The following is a 13,677-nucleotide window of genomic DNA, read 5'->3' on the forward strand; positions in this document are numbered from 1 at the left end:
TCAGGACCTTAATCCACATTACAGTTGGCTGCCGCTCTCCTTCTGCTCTGTGATCAGACTGCATGACAGACAGAAACACAGAGACGGGGTAAGCCTTCCTTCCTCCATATGTTTGACTGTCTGTTAGGTGGCAGGAAGACAAGCACGTAGCGGGTTAGCTAGGTTTACAGAGGCTCCCAAATATTCACGGCTTTCTTTAGAAGTTTAGATACAGATACTTTACATGTACCTGGAACAAAACAGAGGTGCTTTTAACAGCTTTGCCTTTTTAACTGGTGAGGAATTTCAAGTCACATTATATTATCAACATTTGTATTTTTTATGTTTTAAAAAAAGCAAATAAGAGCTCATAATAAATGCAAAGCACTGTTATTCTTTTTCACGAATAGGAAAGCTAAAAGCTGATTTCCCTCAAGCACTTTAAAACTCTGTCCATGCCAAGCTTAGTCCAGTTTTATTCATTCAGAGCCAAATCATAATCAGATCTTCTCAGATCTTTTACTACTAAGGTCAAGACCTGATATCAAGCCATCGATTCCCTGTTGAACAGCACTTGTCGACAGTGGGGAAGAAAAAGACATTCAGACCAACCATAGAGGAGATCAGCTGAGCTTTAAGAAGGAAATATGAAGCAATCCAAACTGCAGCGTGAGAGTGAAGTGCTCTACTGGGGTCATTGAGATACGATTGGGCCTGATTATTCAAGTTTAGTTCAGTTCTGGCATCGCTCTGAGGCAGGATGTCTCTGATTGTAGTGATCCTGTGCATATGAAAGAGGGCAGTGCTAAACATTTGTTTAATGTGTGCGTTGCAGTACAGGTCCCAGCACAGAGCCCTGCAGAACGCCATCCGTCACTTTGTGTTTGCGGATGAATCCGATTCTGAGCTCGAGCGTGCCATTACCGCCATCGACGGCGGGCATTACTCCCTGCTCACGCCGCTGGCGACTCGAGCTGCACGACTGCAGATCATTTAGGTGAATTTCTGATGATCTGATGATCACACCATTACAAAGAGAACATGACTCAGTGCATTGCTGCTTCCTAAATGTGCAAGTGGACAGCTCTGAAGACAAGATAATTATTTTAATACATCATCGTTAAGAGTCATTAATGAGAGCTGAGATTGTTTTTAAAAGACTGTCTTCACGCAATTTAATCAACTATTATCTGATGTGTGTGTGGCGAGACAAGGTTGGGATAAAAAGTAAATACTCTTCAGTTTTAAAGAACGACAACGCCACCCTGGGAATTTCACCCAGAGAATACTGGAAATGACACTAAATCACCAAAAAGGCACTTAGGTTCGCTATACTCAGTCCAGAGACGAGGTTCAATAATAAACAAATTGACAATTTATTGGTAATTATTTAAAACACCGAATAAAAACATAATCATAAATATTCAAATACAAATATGCTTAAAAAGGTATTCAGAGCTAAGGCTTACCAGTGGAGGGGCAGGGATGCCACACACAACTAAAGAAAGAAAACACACCAAAACACAAGTGCAACACACTATCACACACTCACACTAATAAACTAGACAAGGCAGGTGTGTACACTCAAGGGATCCCACCACCAAGGCACCCTAGTCTCCTCCACGTCGGCACTCCGCATCTGAATAAAAGAAACAAAGAAAATGTTAATATATTACAACAAACTAATGTGTAGCACCGGGGGATAACCCAACTGCAGGACCACACTGGTGATCCACAGCTAGAAAAAGGGCCTCCCACCAGTGGTGTAACAGAGAATCCAAACTACAAATCAAAAAGCAATAAAACAACATACAATCTGAATAAAACTCTAAAATCTGGAGCAAACGGAATCGCCGTACTGCTCCAACTTGCCGTCCACACGACGATAAGTTAACAGTCAATCAATATGCACGCCAGCTGACTCCGATAACCGGCATGCATATGGCCGTTGTCCACGCCGACGTCCACTGTAAAAGCTGACAGCAGCAGGGAAAGAATTCTCACAACGGGAACAGACGGTAAAAGCACAGCAAGGCAAAACAGCAGCACTTCAGTTCACGTAGCTTGGCGCAAAACTAAGGCCCACACTTCCTGCGAAACATAATAAATAATTACTATAAAAGAATAATAGAAGGCAGAGAGCGTAACAAAAGTTGATTACGTACCAAGTAAGCCGGGTCACAGAACGTAAGCAGAATAGCTCAGAGGAGGCTTCTATAGCTACGACCAGCCGCGATGGAGACTTTAGAGGAGTAACCCACAAACGATCTCTACCACACCGAGGAAGTCAGGTGACCAAAAAGGAGATCACAGGCAAGCGACGCAGAGACACTCAAATGGCCACTATTTATACCAGCGCCCCCTAATGGGCCAGGCTGAAAGTGGGTTGGACCGAAGGATAACATTCATCCTGCCACATTCTACCCCTCCTTCTTGCATCGTCGCCCCGACGATGAAAAGACACCCAGATTAGTCCCAAGGCCTAAAAAATGCAGAGACAGCATGTACCCTAAGCTCAGAAATAGAATCAGCAGCCCCTTGTGCCACCTCCCCTGTTGGTCTTGGGAGATGATGGATGTTTGAATGCTGGCCAGCTGTGGACCGGGTTGTTTTTCGCACCACCACATTTCTTGTATCAGAACTCGTAGAGGGAGCAGGAAGAGAGCTAGATGGAACTGGTGCTACACTCGGAGTAACTGTACAAGTGGCTGGAACATCGGAAGTTCGGTCTTCTGGCCGGAGCAACAACTCAGGGCTACTTGGAATCACTGCCACTGGGCTGTAAGATGGTGAAACATTTACTTGAGGAGCTCCTATGCTCAGGAATAACAGGTCACTGTCACTTGATGAGTCATGTCCTGGTTCTGGGGAGAATATTTCTGGGCCACGTGGGCTACTGCTTGGAGCAGGCCCTTCTGATGGTATGGCTGCCGTTATCACAGCCTTCAACAAGGTACGATGAACATGCTTCACGCTGCTGGGATCATCTGCAGGTGCGATGGTATATACTACCCCACCTCCTTTAGGTGCCTTCAGGATTCTATATACCGCTGGTTTCCATCGATCTTGGATTTTACATCTCCCTCTTCCACTCAAATCGCGCAGGAACACCAACTGGCCGTCGTTCAATGGTGCCTCTTTCACCTTTTTGTCATGGTGCCTCTTTCTGCGGTCGGCAGCCAATTGCAATCGTTCCTTGGCTCCTTCATGTACAACCTGTAGCCGGGCTTGATGCTCCTGAATCCACTCGTGCACATCTCCACTGATGGGGTCCGGTACTCTGCCCAACAGAAAGTCCACTGGCAATCTGGGTTCTTGCCCAAACATCAATAAAAATGGAGTTTCCCCAGTAGCCTGATGGGGAGTGGTATTATAACAGTAGAGTAACTGGGGCAAACATACATTCCAGTCTCTTTTTCTGGACACTGGCAGGGTCCGCAACAAATTGTGCAAAGTCCTATTAAAACGTTCACACTGACCATTTCCAGCCAGATGATAAGGAGTAGTAGATAGGAGCTGCTGGATCAGGGAGCTTTCAAAGTTACGACCCTGATCGGAATGGATACGCGCTGGTACACCAAACTTCGAAAACCACTCAGTCACGAGAACCTGGGCCACTGTAGCAGCACATTGGTCACGAGTGGGGACAGCCAATGTATACTTGCTGAAAACATCAGTCATCACCAAAACGTTCTCCAGCCCATTCCGGGAAGGTTCGAGCAAGGTGTAATCAATGGCCAAGATTTCATTTGGTCGAGAAGCCAACAAATGTCCCATGAAACTTTGAGCTGCTGGTTGGGTGTCTTTTGCAACTTGGCAACGTTCGCATCTCTGACACCAACGAGCTACCTCAGCAGACATACCTGGCCAATAGCACCGTGAGCGGAGAAGCGCTAGGGTCCTTTCCACACCTTGATGGCCGTGCTCCTGATGAACATGAGTCAACACCTGCTCAATTAGTGCACTAGGCAGCAAAAGCTGAAGTACCACCTCGGCACCGTCAGGGCGATGAACCTGACGATACAGAACTCCTTCCCTTTCAATCAGACGATCCCATTGTCGTAGCAGCACCAGAGCAAGTGGAGCAAGCTGCTGCCGCTCCTCAAAGCTGGGTCGCTGCTTCCGTCTCCAGAACACCAAGATCTCCTTTATCACTGGGTCGACCTGTTGGAGGGCATGAAGATCAGGAGTAGTGAGATGGGGCAAAACCGTAATGGCAGCTTGTGATACCTCAGCTGGTCCCAGCCGCAAGGCTTGTTGAAGAGGTCCAGGCAAGGCTGTACCAGGAACCATGGCTTTAATCTCCTGAGGATCAGGTGGATGCTGGCGAGATAAAGCGTCTGCGTTCTTATTACTCCTTCCTGACCTGTACTTTAAGTCGAAGTCGAACGAAGCGAGCTGAGCTGCCCAGCGCTGTTCAGTAGCCCCAAGTTTAGCAGAAGACAAGTGACTAAGAGGATTGTTGTCGGTGTAAACAATACACTTATGGCCCAACAAGTACTCTCTAAATTTCTCAGTCATGGCCCACTTAAGTGCCAAAAACTCCAGCTTCATTGAGCTATAATTTAGCATATTGCGCTCAGTGGGCCTCAAACCCCGACTGGCATAGGCTATTGGCCTCACCTTACCTCCCTGCTCCTGGGAAAGCACTGCCCCTAGGCCGGCATGGCTGGCATCCACTTCTAAAATAAAAGGCAAAGAGAAATCTGCATAAGCGAGCACTGGTGCTGTTGTCAGTTTAGTTTTTAATGCCTCAAAACTTTGAGCACACTCTACAGTCCAGTTCTCCACGACACCATGCTCTGACCTCTTCTTTGATTTTCTGCCTCCCCACTCTGCCACCAGTCTATGCAGAGGTGCCGCCAACTTGGCAAAACCCTCCACAAAACGGCGATAATAGCTGGCAAACCCAAGGAAGGAGCGTAGTTCCGAAACAGTCTTAGGAGGCTGCCAGTTAGCCACCACTTCCACCTTGCTAGGGTCCATAGAGACACCTTGATCGGAGATGACATGGCCTAGGTAGCGAACCTCCCGCTGGAAAAAGGCACATTTGGCAAGCTTGGCTTTTAAACCTTCCTGCTGAAGCCGACCTAGCACCACATCCAGCCGCTCAAGATGTTGCGATACTGTTGATGAAAAGATTACAATGTCATCAAGATAGAGAAGCAGAGACTGGCACTGTTGATCATCGAAAAGGCGTTGCATTAGTCTCTGGAAGGTGCTAGGGGCATTACAGAGCCCAAATGGCATTCGGTTCCATTCAAATAGGCCGAAAGGAGTACAGAAGGCAGTCTTGGGCCTATCCTCTTCCGTAACTGGGACCTGATTATAGCCACTTGCTAAATCCATGGTGGAAAACCAACGGGCACCAGTCAGCGCATCTAAGGATTCTTCAATGCGCGACAGGGGGAATGCATCTTTCCTTGTCTTGTTGTTCAGTTGCCGATAATCAACACACATGCGCGGGCTGCCATCCTTCTTCTTAACGAGCACAATGGGAGAAGCATAGGGGCTGCTACTCTCTCTAATCACCTCGGCCCCTAACAACTGGTTAATATGCTCTTTCACAACCTCGTACTCTGAAGGGGGGATGCGCCTATAACGCTGCCGCACGGGGATATCGTCTAAGACTGGAATGTCATGGGAGATCAAGTTAGTGCAACCCAAATCAGTGTCATGAGCAGAAAAGACCGAGCTGTATTTCTTAAGGAGAGACCTCACCTGTCCCTGTTCCTCTGCTGACAGTTTAGACAAATCAATCCCTTCCATCTGATCCTGCACAGTAGGGGTGGCGGTGTGAGATGCCATTGTGGCTACGTTAGGGAGTACTTCTGTCACACCAGCGGGCAAACTGACCACATGAACATCTTCCAGGGTCCCTATAACGGTCCTAGGGTAAAGCAAGACCGCCGTAGTCCCTACATTAACAACTGGTATGTATGCAGTACCTCTAACCACTCGAACCAATGCAGGGGACGCTAAAAGTCCAGCAGGCAAGTTAACATCAGTAGGTTCAAATAACACAGTGGCACCTGAATATTGCTCAGAACAGGTGGCGGCCACTACTTTCATTACACCACCCGGAATGCAACATGCTCGCTTACCCCTCACTCTCACATGGCCAGACAAATCCAGTGGGGCTCTTATACTAACGTCATGGCACTTTTGCAGCGCCTGCACAAGGGGTTTAGGGGCCTCTGTAACAAAGCCCAAACTAAACAATGCTTCACCGTGTTGCCCAAAAAGCTCGTGGTAACACTTCCGAATGACATTCATCCCCAATACACCCGGAACCGTGGAAGGTCCTGCACCTGGAGGATCTTTAACGACCAACATGCCACACTGTGGAAGAAACTTGTCACAGAGCTCTACACTTAGCTCGATATAGCCAAGGTAAGGAATGGACAACCCATTAGCCGCTTTAAGCTGCAACCAATGACAAGCTTGGAGACGCTCTTGACCCCAGGACTCAAAATGCTGGCGGAAAAAACTTTCAGTAATGGTAGAGACCATGGACCCCGTATCAACCAAACAAGGTACTTTTATACCGCCCATGTCCACATCTATATGAGGACAGGATGAAATTAATTTCGAGACTGCCTCTGGACCATTAGAAACAACCCTTGAGCCAATAGACACCCCACCCGAACTGTGGCTCGGCAATACGGAGGGTGCTAGTTTTCCGAAGCCGTATTTAAAGGAGTGCCTGCGATTATGCAGAGGGGCCTGCGAAGGAGGCCGGGAACGAGGAACGCGTTCCCCATCACACTCCCGAGCAAAATGTCCAGGTTGCTGACAACGACGGCATATAATGGAGTCGCCCCGTCCTGAGCGAGGCATTCGATGGGGGCCCTGCAATCGAGCAATGCTCTGAGTGAGCTGATTAAGTTGCTCCTGCTGGCGCTTTAACAATTCCTTCATCTCGCTCATCTCAGACAAATGGGTAGACTGAGCTATTCCTGAGGGACCGCTATGGACCCCATACTGAATGCCATAAACAGAAGGGACAGAACTGCTTCTATGCCTAACGCCACTAGGCAACCCTTCACGTTCCCACCTAATAGCTTCCCCTCTAATCTCCAGCAATGTCAGTGTGGGCTGCCTCCTTACTAGCTGCTTTAACTCCCGCCGCAAGGTACTATCTAAGACCTGTTCAACAAATTGATCTCTTAATAAAACGTCAGCATTGGGCATGCCATTGGGGGCACTCGATTTAACTTTCTCCATAAGACCCAAGAGAGCGAGGGAAAACTCTTGCAGTGTCTCACTTTCCTGCTGTTTTCTAGAGAAGAAAGCTTCCTGCAATGCTACATAGGATTCTGAACAGCCATAAAGTTCTTGCAATATAGTAATTATCTTAGCAGGATCAGTCCTCTCTGCACTAGAGCGATAGTTAATCTCCTCACGTGCTTCTCCTTCTAGGTGGTCAAACAGGAAAAATGCTTTATCAGCCAAAGACAAATGACGTGCTCTAGCACAACCTTCTAATTCCTCCAACCATTCATTCAACCCTATACCTGATTTTCCTCTAAACATAGGGCATTTTCTGTCACGGGGCACAAAAACTAGTCTCTCTGCTACAGAGACACCAGCCGTTGGGGGGTTCACAGATGATGCAGTTGAAGTAGAAGGTGTAGCACTAGTACCTGACCCATCAGCCCTCTCCTGACGCAGCCTCTCATTGTCTGCTTTCAGCTGCGCGATCAAGTCCCTGAGTTCCTGTAACTCTTCCTCCATCTCTGTAACACAGCTGTGAAATCCCACACCAAAGTAGCTGCTGCTTTGCCTTTATTCTGTACAAAATAATATAAAAAAAACAATTTACGTTACACCAAACAAAAAAAGAAGAACACACGTCTCTGTTTTAAAGAGTATATCCTGTCGACAACAACGCCAAGTTTGTGGCGAGACGAGGTTGGGATATAAAGTAAATACTCTTCAGTTTTAAAGAACGACAACGCCACCCTGGGAATTTCACCCAGAGAATACTGGAAATGACACTAAATCACCAAAAAGGCACTTAGGTTCGCTATACTCAATCCAGAGACGAGGTTCAATAATAAACAAATTGACAATTTATTGGTAATTATTTAAAACACCGAATAAAAACATAATCATAAATATTCAAATACAAATATGCTTAAAAAGGTATTCAGAGCTAAGGCTTACCAGTGGAGGGGCAGGGATGCCACACACAACTAAAGAAAGAAAACACACCAAAACACAAGTGCAACACACTATCACACACACTCACACTAATAAACTAGACAAGGCAGGTGTGTACACTCAAGGGATCCCACCACCAAGGCACCCTAGTCTCCTCCACGTCGGCACTCCGCATCTGAATAAAAGAAACAAAGAAAATGTTAATATATTACAACAAACTAATGTGTAGCACCGGGGGATAACCCAACTGCAGGACCACACTGGTGATCCACAGCTAGAAAAAGGGCCTCCCACCAGTGGTGTAACAGAGAATCCAAACTACAAATCAAAAAGCAATAAAACAACATACAATCTGAATAAAACTCTAAAATCTGGAGCAAACGGAATCGCCGTACTGCTCCAACTTGCCGTCCACACGACGATAAGTTAACAGTCAATCAATATGCACGCCAGCTGACTCCGATAACCGGCATGCATATGGCCGTTGTCCACGCCGACGTCCACTGTAAAAGCTGACAGCAGCAGGGAAAGAATTCTCACAACGGGAACAGACGGTAAAAGCACAGCAAGGCAAAACAGCAGCACTTCAGTTCGTGTAGCTTGGCGCAAAACTAAGGCCCACACTTCCTGCGAAACATAATAAATAATTACTATAAAAGAACAATAGAAGGCAGAGAGCGTAACAAAAGTTGATTACGTACCAAGTAAGCCGGGTCACAGAACGTAAGCAGAATAGCTCAGAGGAGGCTTCTATAGCTACGACCAGCCGCGATGGAGACTTTAGAGGAGTAACCCACAAACGATCTCTACCACACCGAGGGGAAGTCAGGTGACCAAAAAGGAGATCACAGGCAAGCGACGCAGAGACACTCAAATGGCCACTATTTATACCAGCGCCCCCTAATGGGCCAGGCTGAAAGTGGGTTGGACCGAAGGATAACATTCATCCTGCCACATGTGAAACATATGAAGCAGAAGGAAAAAAAAGCGGAAATGACACTGCTGAGCTCTTCATCTGTGATATGAGTGTGTGATTATACAGGTTCTCACTGTCTTCCTTCTCTCACCCCAACCAATCACAGCGGATGGCCCCGCCCCTCCCTGAGCCTGGTTCTGCCGGAGGTTTCTTCCTGTTAAAACGGAGTTTTTCCTTCCCACTGTCGCCAAAGTGCTGCTCATAGGGTCATATGATTGTTGGGTTTTTCTCTGTATGTGTTATTGTAGGGTCGACCTTACAATATAAAGCACCTTGAGGCGACTGTTGTTGTGATTTGGCTGTATAAATAAAATTGAATTGTAACGCGCCCGTGAGACTGACGCACTTTATCTCAGCAGCGTCTTATGTTGATCTTTTATGTTCCACCTGTTAGATCACAAAATAAGAAACACAGCCACGTGTTTTCTGCGGTGGAGATGAATCAATGAGCCACAATGTAAAGAGATCAAACGTGGGCACCTCAGACCTCCTCCTCCTCCCTGAGTTCTGTCGTTCGCTCAGAAGGCGGTGGAAAGATGAGAGAGTTCACGGCGAGTTCATCCACGCTCGCCTCCGACTCCCTCGGCTCTCTTTCATGTCTCCACGGCGAGGCGGCTGCAGTAAATGCAGTCTGTTTGAATATGTCGGGATCTTCTGTCTGCATAACGAGCTTTTTATGCTGACTTCTCTTAAATAAATATTCAGTTACATTTCAGTCAGAGTGGATTTCAACCCATCCTTCCAGCTCTTATCCAGCTCTTGACAGCTCAGTGTTTTTTAACTTTGCTATTAAATGCAAATTTTTTATAAGATTCATTTAAAGTGACGTGCTTGTGTAGAGAATGTTTACATGGGATGTATGTGCATGTAAGAAACAGGCACAGGGCTGAGTGTGAGCCACCAGAAGCTCTCTGCTGCCCCTCGGTGGTGCAGTGATGGAAAAGCACGCATCATATTCTTCACTTCTGTAGAAGCACAGATGGCTCTGTTTGCTGCTGCCTGCATTCCACATGAATGAGAAAAGAGTAGAAAGTACAGATTTATTTATTTTTTTAGCAAAGTAAGCACAGTCAAGTAAAGTACAGGTACCTGGATATTCTGCTGAAGTAATGAAGTATTTGTACTTCTCACCTCTGAGGAAATGTGAATAAGATTTTTTTCTGTTGCTTGGGCAGAAGAAGAGTCAGCACTTTGCAAACACTGGCTCAAAAGGCAGGAACAGGTAAAGCTCTCAGGTGAAGCTCGCCGCCCAAACAGAGCTGACCCGGACGCTGCCAACAAACGCAGTCGGTGAGAGCTACTAATGAATTTACTGTTCCACCTTTGCAACCAGGAAAATTTTTACTGAGATTAAAAATCATTTTGAAATGAATGAAGTGCTGAATCAGAACGGCAGCGATTCACAGACTCTGTGCTTTTCACACTCACTGGCCAACATCCTGTGACTGACAAGACTGATAAGCATACCTGCCCAACCCCCATAATTTACTAAATAAGCTTCACGTTCAGCTAAAAAAAAAAAGGCTTGAAACACACGATTGAAACGATAAACTCATCTGAAACAAGTTTGCTGAGCCCACGGAGCAAAGTAACAGGAGTCGCCCCCTGCTGGCCATAAAAAAGAAATGCGTTTTAAAGCAGCTCATTCAAGGCTTCCCTTCCAGATCCTGAAGCTTCAGGGTTAGGAGGATGGATCTGGTGCTCTCCTCTACCGCGTATCAAAGGAAAGTGACCATAATCTCAAAGCTGACGTGTGATTTGTGAGTACAGTTCAGGCACGAAGCTGGATGCAGAACAAACGGAGCAAATCTCTTCTTCTTTTCACGTCTCCTTCAAAGAACCGTGATACAAGCTGATGGTTCATCCAATCGCCTGCCAGGACTTTCTCTAAAGTGCCCGCCCTCACATAAACACTCACATGGTTCAGGCAGCGACTTCTAAGCTGCTCGATAAACAGGTATGCTTCCTGTTTTAGATGTTTTTTCCAGTGAGTTTTAGGGACTTTATGGCATCTTCCATTATTATTTGGGGCATGAAGCGCGCAGGCTCCTGATGACGTCATCATTTGTGCTTTTATCTTATTTTATCTCCATCCACTCTTCATTTGCTGACCTGAGGCCAGCGTCTCTACTCTGGTTAATAGGAAGCAGAACAGGTTACCTTAACTGTGGATCTGGTCATCAGGTTACTTCCCAAACCATTGGCTGACATGGCCACGCCCACCTCTTTATACAGTCTTTGAAAGATACTGTGTGTAAATTAAAGTTTGTGTTTGCTCCTTTAAAACCTGCACCGTGTCCCATATAATATCTCCCTGAGTGTGTGTTTGCAGGAACAGAGTGGATAATTGCCGTGTTTTGACTCTTAAAGTGTTGCATTCACTGTGTTTTGATATATTTGTGACAGCAGCAAAAACAGACCATCCTTCCGCACAGACGCGTCACAGTTATTAGGCAGTCTGGAAGCTCTCGGCGCTGTCACAGCGGCTGGGACTGCAGAGCCGAGTCTAGACTGACTTGTACTTTCCTGCTGTTCTGTCTTCACTGTGTTTGGTTAAATCTTTTACAACCAATTTATCTTCATTTGAGCCGGCCTGCAGCACAGGCCGCTGCCTCGGGCTCAGCCAATGGCGTGTCCAGCGGGGTGGCCTGGGGGGGCACAGGCCACCCCCCCAACCAGACTGGCCACCCCAGGTGCCACCCCAAAGGCAAAACAATAAAATTCAATCAAATATCAAATGTCCGATTATGTTTTCACGGTGAAGCTCAGATATCCGAGTGTAAGTGAATGCAGCATCCTTCTGTGCTATGTGCATCACGTTAGCAAAGGTAGGAGAGCCAAGCACGAAAGAACTGCAGGAAACAATTTTTCGGTGAAAGAAAATGAGGACAGAATAAATGTCCCGGTAAGTAATATTAAGTTTGTTGAGTTTAGTAAACTTCGGTGAAATTAGAATACCAAGGAAAAAATAACACTTAAAGAATTATTGCAGCCGTGGAATATTTCAGACAGTATGCTACTGAGGGCAGCTAACATAAGAGTTATGAGTTATAAGATATAATCTAAGTCGTAACATTGCTGTATGGAGCTGCAGATTTGGTTGCAGGTTAACATAGCTGGACTGGCCATCGGGCTTATTTGACTTATTTTTTATTTTTTTGTAACGGCATGAACAATGAGAGGTGGTGGATTGGCCAGATGCAGGTCGATGTGTAGAAATAACTCCGTTGTTTGGTGGTGGCTATGGCGGGGCTTCCACAGAGGCAGCAGGTGGATGAGGGAAGGGGAGGCAGGAGGAGAGCCCCGAAGCAGCCGCCAGTCCGAGTGTCAGGTGAACTGAACTTCAGGTAAGAAGTTATGACCTGCAGTCTATCTGGGTCAGATATAAACTAAGTTTAGGTGGAGTTTATTTTCATGTTGCTGACTTTTTACTGTCAGTTGCAATAACTCATACTGCGTTCTAGCCAGCTTGACGGAGTTTTTATACAGCTGGGTGGTGCTATGATGTTACTGATAGTGAACTTTATTTTATTCATAAGGTTAGTAGAGTTGCCAACGGCTCCTTAAAAAAATGGGATGGTCCCTCATTCAGAGAAAATATTACACGTTTCGTATTGAGCTGAGAAGAGACGCAGTTTGTCCCGGACTTTAGCTAGAATGGAAAAAGACACAAAGCTGGATTTATTCTGTCTTTACGCTGCACAGCTGCCTCTCCTCCTCTCATCCTCTCCCCTCCCTCTCCTGTTGCTACTTCAATCATGAAACTGATCAATGATCAGCTGATCGTCTCTCTTGTTTATTTATCGCCCACTTTGCGCCAGAAACAGGAAACCAGCAGATGTCGCGCTAAACAACAGCAGCACGTTTAAGCTTGATCAGCTGTTGTTAGAATGTATTTAATATTAATTTCTAGTATCAGCTGATGTTTGCTGGAGCCACAGCTGTAAAGCTGCTGGTCATGATGTCTGTTTAGATATGTGGTGAGAAGGAAACATGAAACCAGGAGATGTCCTTACTGGATCATCAGAGCTGAACAGGTGATGGAGAAACAGGTTTACCTTTTAGGTGACATGAATGAGTTGAAGTTATGAACTGTTTCTGAGAGACAAATAACACCAGGATCCTTTTTTATGTAGCTGACAGCTGGTAACTGTGCAGGGGCGGGTCTAGCAAAGTGTTGCCAGGGGGGCATGTAGGGCATTAACAGGGAGAGGGGGGCACAAAGACATACTTTTCTTTCTTATTCTCATTTAAAATATCTCGCTTTTATTAAATAATTATCTAAATCTTACAACCAAAGTTTTTATCTGACGTAAAATGTATAGAAATCATACATATACCAACAAGACTGTACATCACTGTCACCACAGCATTTGTTTTCATTCAAAGTCTTTATGGCTTTACTACCTGGTGGGCCGGTCAGTAGTCAAAATGCCCGATTTTCTGTCCCAGTCCAGCCCTGCAGGTTATACTGGCAGTGTCACCATGCCAGCTGACTGGATTTCATCATCAGCCAGTGTTGTTCTTTATCAATATTACCAAAGTTTACCATAAGG

General features: G+C 46.0%; 1 long non-coding RNA gene across 4 annotated transcripts; it reads right to left on the reverse strand.

The window, feature by feature from the left end:
* Positions 1-1,336: 1,336 nt before the first annotated feature.
* Positions 1,337-9,094, reverse strand: LOC309709953. Of its 4 annotated transcripts, XR_014277642.1 has the most exons (4): positions 8,495-9,094; positions 8,149-8,320; positions 7,626-7,772; positions 1,337-1,618 (listed from the first exon to the last, which is right to left on the reverse strand). It is a non-coding gene; the product is annotated as an uncharacterized lncRNA (long non-coding RNA). The 4 variants fall into 4 exon arrangements; XR_014277643.1 differs by lacking the exons at positions 1,337-1,618; positions 7,626-7,772 and having other exon boundaries at positions 8,037-8,320; positions 8,554-9,094; XR_014277644.1 differs by lacking the exons at positions 1,337-1,618; positions 7,626-7,772 and having other exon boundaries at positions 8,037-8,320; positions 8,541-9,094.
* Positions 9,095-13,677: the final 4,583 nt, after the last annotated feature.

Source organism: Aulonocara stuartgranti (genome assembly GCF_965226115.1).
Source record: "Aulonocara stuartgranti genome assembly, chromosome: 1".
In the NCBI taxonomy this organism is placed as follows: domain Eukaryota; kingdom Metazoa; phylum Chordata; class Actinopteri; order Cichliformes; family Cichlidae; genus Aulonocara; species Aulonocara stuartgranti.